We start from the raw sequence: 12,032 nt of genomic DNA on the forward strand, positions 1-12,032 counted from the left end.
ACTTCTGGTGCCGTTTTGTCTGGGCCTTCACTTAAAGTATCTATTCAAAACCAAATGTTGCTATTGTGTGTGCCCAGATCTGGATTGCCTCATTAATATGCAAAGCGTTTTGCTATTAACGCCTTTGGTTGAGATCTTCCACCTGGCCAGAAACTAGTTTTGCTGCGTGCAAAATGCTAATCAGTCTTTGCAGACTGCTTGTCTTGGCTAAACTGCTTTCTCTCTGCAGTCTTAGCAGTTCTCCATTTTGTTAGCCCAGTGTCCATCTTAGGTGGCTACATTCCCTCCTTGTGATCCTCACAATCAAAAATATTGTGAAGGATCACCTATGCACGTTGCTTCGAGTGCTTCTGGGTGCCTTCTTTGTGTTCCCTGACCTCGGCAAGTTCCTGAGCGTCTACTCTGTCCTTGACTATGGGAAGAAAATTTTTTACCTGACATCTCTACTTGGCTCTATGTCAAAGGGGACATGCATTACCAAAAACCGGGAACCTCTACCTATCACAACTATCCTTATCTTACCTTAAACATTTCATTACAGACTAAACCTCATCCATTCATACCACATCACATAACATTTCCTGACTCGGCAGTCGAGTCCAGGACAATATAATACATGGGTATATTTTATTTTATTCACACAGTGCTTTATTCATTGAGGGGCTGGGGGGATTGGTGGAAACCGAAGATAGGAGATTTAACTCCATAGATGGTTGAGGGGCAGGAACGGGAGGCTCTCCTTTTCCATTTCCTCAACCTGAGGGTCTGTACGATTATGCAGAGGATTGCAATCACTAGCAGTGATTCAATCACATATGACATGGAGTACCATGTCATAAATTTTGTGCACCAGGTCTGAACTTCACTGATCAGAGCTGAGCACGGGGAAGTTGTTGTGAGTGAAACATTTACGGCGGGGGTTGTGGGGGAAACGTGTCTTGCTTTGACATAAACAAATATAACATTTAACAGTAATAAGCAGGCTTCCATCATGGTCTTCTTTTTGTTCTCTTTCTCTTCCTCTTGTATGGTCGATCCTTGCTGTGAACCCTCTTTCGTCCTTTGAAAGCTATGGGATCAAGCACAGTATCTGTCAATACACAGCTTAATATCCGTACTTGTTAGTGTATCTGTCCTTCAATTCCAATTGACCCATTAAAATGACTGGCCAAGTCACACCCTGTGAATCCCCTCATTTTTTTTTTTCAAAAGCGAATTTAATGGACACAATACACCTAACAACTCTCCTCCTGCGAGCCGTCTCGCAGGCTTTGCTCATTTACCATCCGAATGTTCCTGGATGTAAATAGCATGTGGGATGGCGGCCTAAGGGCTGCCTAACGAAAAATGAAAACAAATTGGAAACAAAAGGTCGAATGGGTTGCGTATGGGCCGCTACGGGTACGATTTGAATGGGATCCCCGGGTAGGGCGTGCTGTGCCATACCCGAGCTTGGCTGACCAAAGTGGGTTCTCAGACAGGGCGGGTCCTCAGTGCCGTTTGTCCACTGCCTGAGTAACCTGGAGTAAACGGGCAAGAATGTGTTTACCGTGGATTTGCAGCCTCTATTCGCCGAATAGAGGGGCACCTAAAAACAAGGGAGGAGCCAAGATGCTCCTTTTGAAAATTGAGCTGGGCTTCAGACAATTTAGCTGATAAGGTGAGCTGCTCACCATAGAAAGTTCTCAGAGGTATCTGCGGACAAACTAAAGTGCGTGCGAGGTGGTCACAATCTTTTCAGCTGAAAAGATCTGCAATCAAACCCTTAACATATTAACAAGGAAACAAACATAAACTGACAAACAAAACATACGTGCAGGTTCCATCAGAAAGGACATCGCTTCCCTCAAGCGGTTCCTATTTTACATCATCTGGACACCTCACTTTTCCTCTGTCTCTGTGAACAGGGTCACAAAGGGGTTGCCGTATCGGGATTCAGACACCGTGTCGTCCTGCTCTCCCGGATCCCACACCCTTGTGTGGATCAGGCATGAAATCTTTGAATTATGTGACCGGGGGTCACTTTCGTCGTTGCGGACAAGTCGGTACGAATTGTCCCTGTGCCAGAGTGTTGGGTCTAAAAGTGAATGGGTATTGTCGGGGTAGTCGGGGTCGGGTGGTGGGTCTGGGTTTTTAATGTAAGTGACTTCCATGGGGTCACTGGAGTCGGGGTCATTGTCGCTGCAGTGTGGGCTGTAGTGTGGTGTGCTGTGGCTGTCCTCAGAGTCAGTGTCTGTATCGCTGTCTCTGCTGCGGCAGCTTGTGGGCGTTTCGGGGCGTGGTCTGTCGTGGTCAGTGGGCGGAGTCGTGGGCGAGTCCGATGAAGAACTGGTCTGTGAGGGGGATGGTGGAAACGTGTCTCTAGTGGGTGGGGTGAGGTGTTCTGCTGCGTCTAGCAGGACATGGTGTGCATGGTTGGCCTGTGTTCCATATGCCTTTAGCTGGTTAATATGGAACCACGCGGTCTTACCATTAGGATATTTTATCCTATAAACTGAGGGGCTAATTTTATCCGAAATTGAGTATGGGCCGGAATATTTTGGTGCCAAAAAACTGCTGGGGTTGTATACAGATAGCATTACCTGTTGCCCAACCTGGAATTCTGTGGGGTGTACGGTCTTGTTAAAGAATGCTGTGCTTTGTCTACGGTGTTTCCCTAGCTGAACTGCGGCTGCGATCTGTGCAGACCTCACAGTCTCAACCAGGTCTTTAACTGTCTTTTCGTGTGTGAGGGCCGTCACTTCGGGGCTAGTCATGTCCAGTCCTAAAAGGAATTCTGTACCTTTCATAGGGTGTCCGGTCATGAGTGTGTGTGGTGTGTATCCTGTGGAAGTTGAAACCGTATTTCTGATGAACATGAGTGCAAATGGGAGCACTGAATCCCATGTGGAGTTGTTTTCTTGTACCATTTTTCTAAGTGTGGATTTTAGGGTCCGATTCATGCGCTCTACAATCCCGCTGGACTGTGGGTGATACGCAATATGAAAGTTTTGTTTTATGCCAAATATTGTCAGGACGTTCTTCATGACCCGTCCTGTGAAGTGAGATCCCTGGTCCGAATCAATGCTTCGGGGTAAACCCCATCTCGTGAAGATGTGGTGGGTCAGGATCTTTGCAGCTGTCTTAGCTGTATTCGTTCTAGAGGGGAATGCCTCTACCCATTTGGTAAAGGTATCGATTACCACCAGAACGTATTTATAGCCATTCCTACAAGGGGGCAATGGTCCTATAAAGTCGATCTGGAGGTTTGTCCAGGGGCCATTAACTGGTCGAGTATGCCGAAGCTGTGCCTTTTTAGAATACCTCTCCGGGTTATTCTGGGCGCAAATAAGGCAATTCTCGATGTAGTGACTTACATCTGTCCTTAGGTTAGGCCACCAACAGAGCTGCCTGAGGTGCCTCGTGGTTGTGTCGATTGCTTGATGTCCATGCCCGTCATGGAACAAAGCAATCATTTGATTCCTGTCCTGCTGCGGGACCACATAAAGCTGATCCTTTATGATCACACCCTCATGTGTGGTCAGTGCGTGTCTGAACTTGTCGTACTGAGGCACAAAGTTGCCTTTGAAAATCTCCCTGAGATCCTCATCCTGCTTCTGTGCTTCAGCTAAATCCCTGATTTCGGTCTGTGAGACTTGAACTGCGCTCACAGGGGCGCTAGCTGGTGCGCTAGCTGGGGGTGTCCACAAGTGTCCTCGCCTGGAACCTGCCTTAGCCAGTGCGTCGGCTTTTACATTCCCAGTGGGGGATGACCTATGGTGGCTTCTCACTTTTATGATGCCGAAGGTTCTGTCCTTCGCTTTTTCTAAAATGTGTCGGAGTAAAGGGGCTGATGGAAGGGGTTTCCCGTCTGCGGAGACAAAACCTCGTGTCCTCCACAGGGGTAGAAAATCTGTCAAACTATTACAGACATATAGACTGTCCGAATATATGTCCGCCGGGCTGGGGAAAGAATCGGGGTGGTCCACTATATATGCTATGGCCGCGAGCTCTGCTGCCTGCGCGCCTAAGTGACCTGGCAATTTTAACGCTATTTCTTCGAGAGCGCGGCCCTGCGCGTCCTCGACATAGATGCCGCATCCCGTGATACGCTCACCTTCTAAAACCGTGGATGAACCGTCTACGTATATCCGTAGTGGTCCACACGTGTCTGTGTGTTGGGGGCTTTGTCTGGGGTTCCCTATCTTCCTGGGGGGTGTCTTCGCTATGAAGGGTCCTGTGTTGTGTAGGGGTGCTACAATTTCACAATCATGGGGCTGTCCTGGGTATTGGAGGTTGTCGGCTAAAAATGTGTGTGTGCGGGTCCGTTTAACTGTAATGTCCCGTCCTTGTAAGAGTAGTGTCCACCTAGCTGCCCTAATCTGGCTAACTGAACCGTCCTTCAGTCGACCGTCTAGGAGTAACTGTGTGGGGGGTGTGCTCGGTCAAAATGGTGATGGGGTTGAGTCTGGTAATGTACGAGAAGTACTGAACTGCCCAGAAAACTGCTAGGAGGTGCCTCTCGCAGGCTGAAAATCCTTGTTCCACTGGGTCTAAAAGTCGGGAGGCATAAGCCACTGGTCTTAGCTGCTCGTGCCGTTCCTGAAGTAACACGGCCGAGAGGGTCAGATCTGTGCTCGCTACCTCTATTGCATAGGGGGAAAGTTGGTCTGGGACTTGTAGCGCGGGTTCTGCGCTAAGGGCTTTCTTTAACTCTTCCACAGCCTCTGTATGCTGCGGAAGCCATTCCCAAGGGGCTCCTTTCTTAAGGAGGTCTGAGAGTGGGGCTGCCTTTGTCGCGAATCCGTCAATGTGGTTCCGACAATAACCAACCAGTCCTAAGAACGACCGGAGGGCTGAAACATTCTGGGGAAGGGGCAATTTGACAATCGAATCAATTCTTTTGAATTCGATCTCGCGTTTGCCGTGTGTGATGACTGTTCCCAAATACATCACTTTGTGTTCCAAAATCTGGGCCTTTCTTGGGTTAACTTTACAGCCAATTGAGGTTAAAAGTTCCAGGAGTTCGGCCAGAAGCGTAATGTGCTCTGCCTTTGTGTCTGTCTGCAGTAGTAGGTCGTCTATATACTGTACCAGACATTCGGGGCGGGAAAATTTTTCTAAACCATTCGCCAGCTGTCGGTGGAAAATGGAGGGGGAATTGTGGAATCCTTGTGGAAGGCATGTCCACGTATACTGTTGAGCTTTGAAGGTGAAGGCAAATTTGTACTGGCACGCCTTTGCCAATGGGATTGACCAGAAGCCATTGCTAATGTCCAATACCGTGAAATATTTGGAGTTGAGTCCCTGTTTGAGCATGGTCTCGGGACTTGTTGCTACCGTGGGGGATACTGCTGGGGTTACTTTATTGAGTTCCCGATAATCAATGGTCAGACGCCATGATCCGTCGGGCTTTCTCACTGGCCAAATAGGGGCATTATTGGTCGAGGCTACTGTTCTAAGCACACCTTGCTCCAATAAGCTACCTATTACCTTCTCTATTTCTCCCTCTGCTTCTAGGGGAAATCTGTACTGTTTCTGTGGTCTGGGGTCAGGTCCGGTAACGTGAATTTGTCCAGTCATTCTGCCACAGTCGTGCCGGTGACTGGCAAATGCTGTCCTATGTTTGTTTAATACTGCCTTTACTTGTCTGTCCGTGTTTAGTGTAGTCAAGTCAAATGAATAGTCTCCTACTGCGCTAATCCTATTAGCGTAGTCTCCTACTGTGAGGGTAGCGGGTGCTCTGTCCGATCTTGCCATTCGCCAGACACACTGGTTCACTGGGTCGAACGACAGGCTATGTGCATTCATGAAATCTATCCCTAGGATGTGTTCTGCTGTCCGGGGAAGATTTACTAGAACAACGGGGTGTTTGGTGGAAATGTTCCCTAGCTGGATTGCTACAGGTGGTGTAATGTGTCCCTGCTGTGAGTGTCCTGTGAAACCGCTAAGTGTGATGGTGGAGGTGGTCGGCCACGTGTCTGCCTGTGCCGTGGTGGTGGAATTAATCGTGGTGCGGGACCCTCCTGTGTCCCAAAGTAACTCTAAGGGCTTCCCTCTAACCTTCGCTGTGACTACCGGTCTTCCGGATTGATCCCAAAGAGTGTCACAGACCCAAGTGGGGGAGCCCGAACACCGTCAGTCCGTTCAGTCCACATTGGTCTGTCCTGACTGGATCCCTATACTATGGATCGGTTTGGCTTTATTCCTGTTCAGAGTGCCTGTCTGCTGGCCTCTCTGTGATCTCTGGGGTGCATTACATTCCTTAGCCCAATGTCCTAACTGGCCACAGTTGTAGCATTCCTGCGACTTCTGTGGTGGGCTGCTCTTTCCTTCATTCACCCACGCGGGGTTTTGGTGCGCTCTCACTGCCTGTATGTCCGCTGCAGCCTGAGCCTCTTCTGGGGACTTCACTTTGCCTCTGCCCTGAACTGATTGCTCCCAAGCGCGGGACAATCTTTTCAGGACCCACTTCTCATTATGGGCTTCCTCTGAGGGGTCATAGCTGTTGCAAGCGCTCTGTCCTGCTTCTGTTGCATGAGAAATTATGGTGCGCGTCCATTTAACCATATTTTCTCGGTTTAAATGGGCTCTATTTAAATCGCCAAAAACTGCGTTAAAATGGATCCACAGTCTTCCTGCGAATGCTGTGGGGTGCTCGGTTTTCTTCTGTCGGCACTTATTAAGTCCTTCTACTGGGTCACCTCGATTATACCCTATGGCATCTAAAATGGAGGTGTGCATTTCCTCAAGGGTGCCTCCGCCAACGTTCTGTGGGTCGGGGAGGGCTGCTACTACCGATTGGTCCAAACTCAGAACTGTGAGTTTAACCTGCTCTCTTTCGTCCAGGCCGTACATGGTTGCCTGTTGCTTTACCTTTGCGAAAAACGGGTGGGGGTCTGCGGTGGGGAGAAACGGAGTGATCTTCTCACACGCGTCCCTGAGTTGAGTTACAGTTAAGGGGGTGGTGTAAGTAATATCGGGTGCGCCTTCTGTGGTCGCTTTCCTCTGGGTGGTGACTGGATTCATTGGGGCGGTAACTATCTGATCTGTTGGGGGGTTGGGGTGCTTGTCTTTTCTGCTGCGCTGCTGGCGCACATGTTCCCTGAACATAACGCTGCGCTGTCTCACTTAACTCTTTCCAGTCTGGGGCATTCTCCTCATCTAACTGCGTTCCAAAGGTGCTTTGAAACCCATTTTGCACTGAAAGCAGCGATTGCAGCTCCGCAATCTGCTTCCTGCATTTCGCATGGTCTACAGTACTCTGTCTTTGTTCTGTGGTGGCAGCATGGAGTGCTCTCAAAGCTGCTTTAAGGTCAGAGCATTGCCTCTGCAAAGCCTCTACCTGCTTCTCTGATTCTTCTCTTATCAGGACGGCACATTGCACGTCCTGATAGGCCTTTTCGTACTGGGTCTGGGAACTGCTGAGATGGGCTAGACAAGACTGATGTGCCCTCTTGGCATCATCCACCTCTCTACCTTTCTCTGCCAACTTCCCTCTAAGATCCGTATTCTCTTTCTCGATGTCCCTGACATCCACTTTACTCATTCGATTTCTCTCCTCTAATTCTGCCCGGAGCGTCTGAACGACCTCCTCTGTGCCTCGCAATTGTGCCAAACAGGACACGATTGCCATCGGCTTGCGTGCTTTACTAAGGGTCTTCTTATGAATTTGAGAGAGGTTCTCCCACCAAGTATGTCCTATACTTCCGGGACCTGTCTCCTCATTCAAACAGAATTCTTTCCAAAGGGGCCATCCCTTTCCTTGCAGATACTTGCGGAGTTCCAGCTCCCACACGGGACACTGACCTACTCGGCTACAGCTGGTCGCTGCGACCACAAACCGTTCTGGGTTCATGAGGCGTTCCATTGCCTGCATGGCCATTTTCTCTGACTCACTTAATTTGGAACGGGGGTGTTGAGGTTATGTCTCACGAAACGGGTAAGGCTTACGCTATGTTCCGTTCACAAAACTACCGAAAGTTTGTCGCAACAAAAATGCTTTCAGGTTTTCCTTACAACCCTGTTAGTACGCATGCACTAAACACACTTCCGAATTACGTTTTTGAACACCTTGAATACTTGTGATTTCTTTCCTTTTTCTTTACCAGATTTCTAATTCAAATTTCAGGGTCCTCGACGGAGTGGGGGTGCCACTTGTAACCGCGTCCCGTCAGGATGTCGCCACTAAATGTTGCACGTTTTACTTGAGTGTAATACGCGTTTATTGGAGTGTATTAACACGCCTCCGTTTAAAGGCCATGTGCTTAACACTGCTAGGCTCTGTATGTGTATTTTCAGCTCGGGAGTCGCCAGGTGTCGTATATAAACACCTCACAAATATTCCAAGGTCAGGTTCAAAGTAATAAAACTATACACCGATTAGTAAGTTCCAACGATCAATATTTATTATACAAATATAATAAATACGCATGCACACGCTAAAGACTAATACCTATTTCTACTATTAAACGACTAAATACTTATCTAAGTGGGAACCAGCAAGGTCAGGGGACAAGGCCTTTGGTCCTTTATGGGCTGCACCTTCTGTTCGTTATTAGAAGAGTACTGTATAAGTTCACGTAGCGAGCGTCGTTTTGGGACTTACTGAACGATGGCTGGTGCTCAACGGCTGGTGATGGAAGACAGGATCAACGGCTGGAGTCGGAGTCAGGATACAACAGCAGATCTGGGTCGAAGTCAAAACAGCAGTCCAAGCCGGAGCACAAAAACAGACAGGACCATGTGTGGGGGTCTATCTTTATAGTGGTCCCCACTGTCCGTGCCTTTTCGGGGCGGGCTTTACCTTCCATGCATTGATTGGATCAATTCCCAATCGATGTCTCACTAATCCCCCAATCTGAGGGTCCCTTCTCGATGTGTGGGGCGGTTTCTAGGGTCTTTTGAGATGGATACTTCTGGTGCCGTTTTGTCTGAGCCTTCACTTAAAGTATCTATTCAAAACCAAATGTTGCTATTGTGTGTGCCCAGATCTGGATTGCCTCATTAATATGCAAAGCGTTTTGCTATTAACACCTTTGGTTGAGATCTTCCACCTGGCCAGAAACTAGTTTTGCTGCGTGCAAAATGCTAATCAGTCTTTGCAGACTGCTTGTCTTGGCTAAACTGCTTTCTCCCTGCAGTCTTAGCAGTTCTCCATTTTGTTAGCCCAGTGTCCATCTTAGGTGGCTACACACCCAACAGCCTTCCCTCCTGCTCAGTGCCCATCGGGCCCTGGGGTTCACCTCGGGAAAATGGGGCAACTGGTTCGAGTCGCGGCTGCGCCTGCATCATCTGGCTCTGCCAGTCCTGGCGGCTCCCCATGTTCTGCACCATGTGTCGACACCCTTAGCGATGCTCCTCATTGATTGGGTCATGCTCTGCAGTGCCGAGGCAATGCCCACCTGCGACTGATACGACATCTGCAACACCTTGGCCATTCCCATCTGTCCCGCAGAACCTCATTCAGGTCAGCCTCGTACTGGGTCACGTCCCCCCAGTGAGTTGGACATTCTGCTGAGCCCCTCAGCCATGGCTGTCACTGACTGCGTCATGCCATGGACACCTTCACCCATGCTTCCGTGTTGCGCACCAGGCTTTCCAATGCTGTTGCCACCCTAGCAGTGTTGGCCTTTGTGCCACGCATTGCCGGCGACATTGCCTGTCCCAGTAGCCTCTGGGACTCCTCCAATTGACAGTGGACGTGCTGCAGCATCGCTGACATCTCCTTCTGAATTCCCTGGCCGCTCCCTGACATCTCCATCAGCTCTGGGATAGCATGTTCCAAAGGCTCAGCATCTGGCTGGGACCCAGCTGGGTCCTGGGATTCAGCAGACCTCTGACTTCTGCCTCACCTTGGCATTACTGCCTCCACCTGATGTACATCAGCAACTGTGTGGTGTTCAGCAGATTGTGCCCCAGAAGCCTGGTCACTAATGTTTTTTGGGTTTTTCTCTTAATATAAATTTTGAGTACCCATTTTTTTTTCAATTAAGGGGCAAATTAGTGTGGCCAATCCACCTACCCTGCACATCTTTGGGTTGTAGGAGCGAAACCCACGCAAACACGGGGAGAATGTGCAAACTCCACAAGGACAAGGACCCAGAGTCTGGATCAAACCTGGGACCTCAGTGTCGTGAGGCAGCAGTGCTACCCCCTGATCACTAATGTTGTCCACCAAGGTGTGTGTCTCTGCACTGGTGGGGGGTGGGGATGAAAGCTGTGACGAGTCGATTGTGGCATCTTCGGAGCTCTCCGAGATTGCCCCATGGGAGGCAGGGGAGGGGGCAACCACAGATGGCTATCGCCATTGGCTGGAGGACCAGTGGTAGAATGGACATGTGGTCAGTGGGAGGGATGGGTAAGTGCGTATGGCAATAACAACTCACATGTGACAGGTCTGAGGGTGGGGCCCGGTTGATCCTCACCTCTGTGGCGTGCTCCATCCTCCACATTGGTGACCCCTCTGTCCATGGCCACCCCCATCACCTCCAGGACCCGTTTCTCAAAGGTGATGAGGATTCTTATGTCCGGCACTACTTCACCAGTCTGGGCCCCCTCTGGCAATTGTGGGAGAGCTTCTCCCATGGAGACACAGAGAGGGCATCGGTAGCCACAGGCATGCTTCACAGTGGTTGCGGGGGTGGGATAGTGAAAGAAGGGTTGGGGGGTGGGTTTTGAAGGGAGAGGGGGGATGAAGGGAGACTTGGGGGTCGCATGGAGGATTGGGGGGTAGATTCTTGCATGAGGGCGGAAAGGTCTCAGTGGAGGGATGAGGGGGGGGGGGGGAGAATGTTGGTGCCTACTTACCCGTGCTGCCCGGTGTAGGTTGTTGACCTTCTTGCGCCACTGGATGCCAGTTCTCCTGATCACACTCCCCTAGCTGAAGACCGCTACCACTTTGTCCCATTCGGCACTGGCTGCCCTGTCGCTCACCTATGGGGGAACAGGACATCCCTCCTGTCCTCTGCCGCATCAAGGAGTATCTCCAGATCTGTGTCTCCAAATCTTGGGGCCGGTCTTCTTAGTGCCATGGCTGCGAGCTGAGTGAGGTTGACTGTGCAAGCGCTGTTGAAGTGCTGCTCGACCTTGTTCGGGGTAGGGTGACCAATTATCCAATTAAAATTAATAGCCTCGCCGGGCCGAGCACCGGGAATCTCGCGGCAGTTCCTGCTCGCGCCCTTAATCTTGTGCAAATAAACTTTGAGATAAATGGTTTATTATAATCACTTAAAAGATGTGCATGTGTAAACAGTCACTCATGACAGTTTTATGGGAGTCTGGACTCTCAGCCACGATATTGTTCAACTATTCCTTAACTACCTGTCACTCCATAAGACAAAGGTGATGAGCATAGAGCTCCAGCTTACATGAGCTAATACACGTTACAGACAAAATATCAGCTTCCTAGACAAGACCAAGTACTACTGCCTCAGGGGCTCAGTCAGATTTGATCATCACGTAGTTTTGTTAGCATTTGAATTCCCTTAAAATAACACCACCTTCCAAGTGGACCAGGTTGCCAATGATGGTCAAACACAGTTCCTAATGACATTGCTTCTAACTCATTCCCGACGTCTAATGGTGACATTTGTTGAATTTTGCAATCTGCTACCTACAAGTGCATCTCACAGGTGACAAATACAGTATTTGCATGCGCTTTGTATTGATGAGGTCAGTCAGAAAAAGAGGCAGTTACAGCAAGTTATTAGGAAAGCTAATAGAATGTTATTGTTTATCGTCAGAGGAATTGAATACCAAAATCACAAAATCAGAATGACAGAAATGCACAGTGCAGAAGAGGCACAGTGCAGAAGAGGTCCTTCAGCCCATCAAGTCTGCACCGATACATTAAAAACACCTGACTGACCTATCTAATCTCATTTGCCAGCACTTGGCCCAAAGCCTTGAATGTTATGTCATGCCAAGTACTCACCCAGGTACTTTTTAAAGGATGTGAGGCATCCCGCCCCTGCCACCCTCCCAGGCAGTGTAGTCCAGACCGTCACCACCGTCTTAGTAAAAAGGTTTTTCCTCACATCTCCCCTAAGCCT

Source organism: Scyliorhinus canicula, chromosome 8 (genome assembly GCF_902713615.1).
Source record: "Scyliorhinus canicula chromosome 8, sScyCan1.1, whole genome shotgun sequence".
In the NCBI taxonomy this organism is placed as follows: Eukaryota; Metazoa; Chordata; class Chondrichthyes; order Carcharhiniformes; family Scyliorhinidae; genus Scyliorhinus; species Scyliorhinus canicula.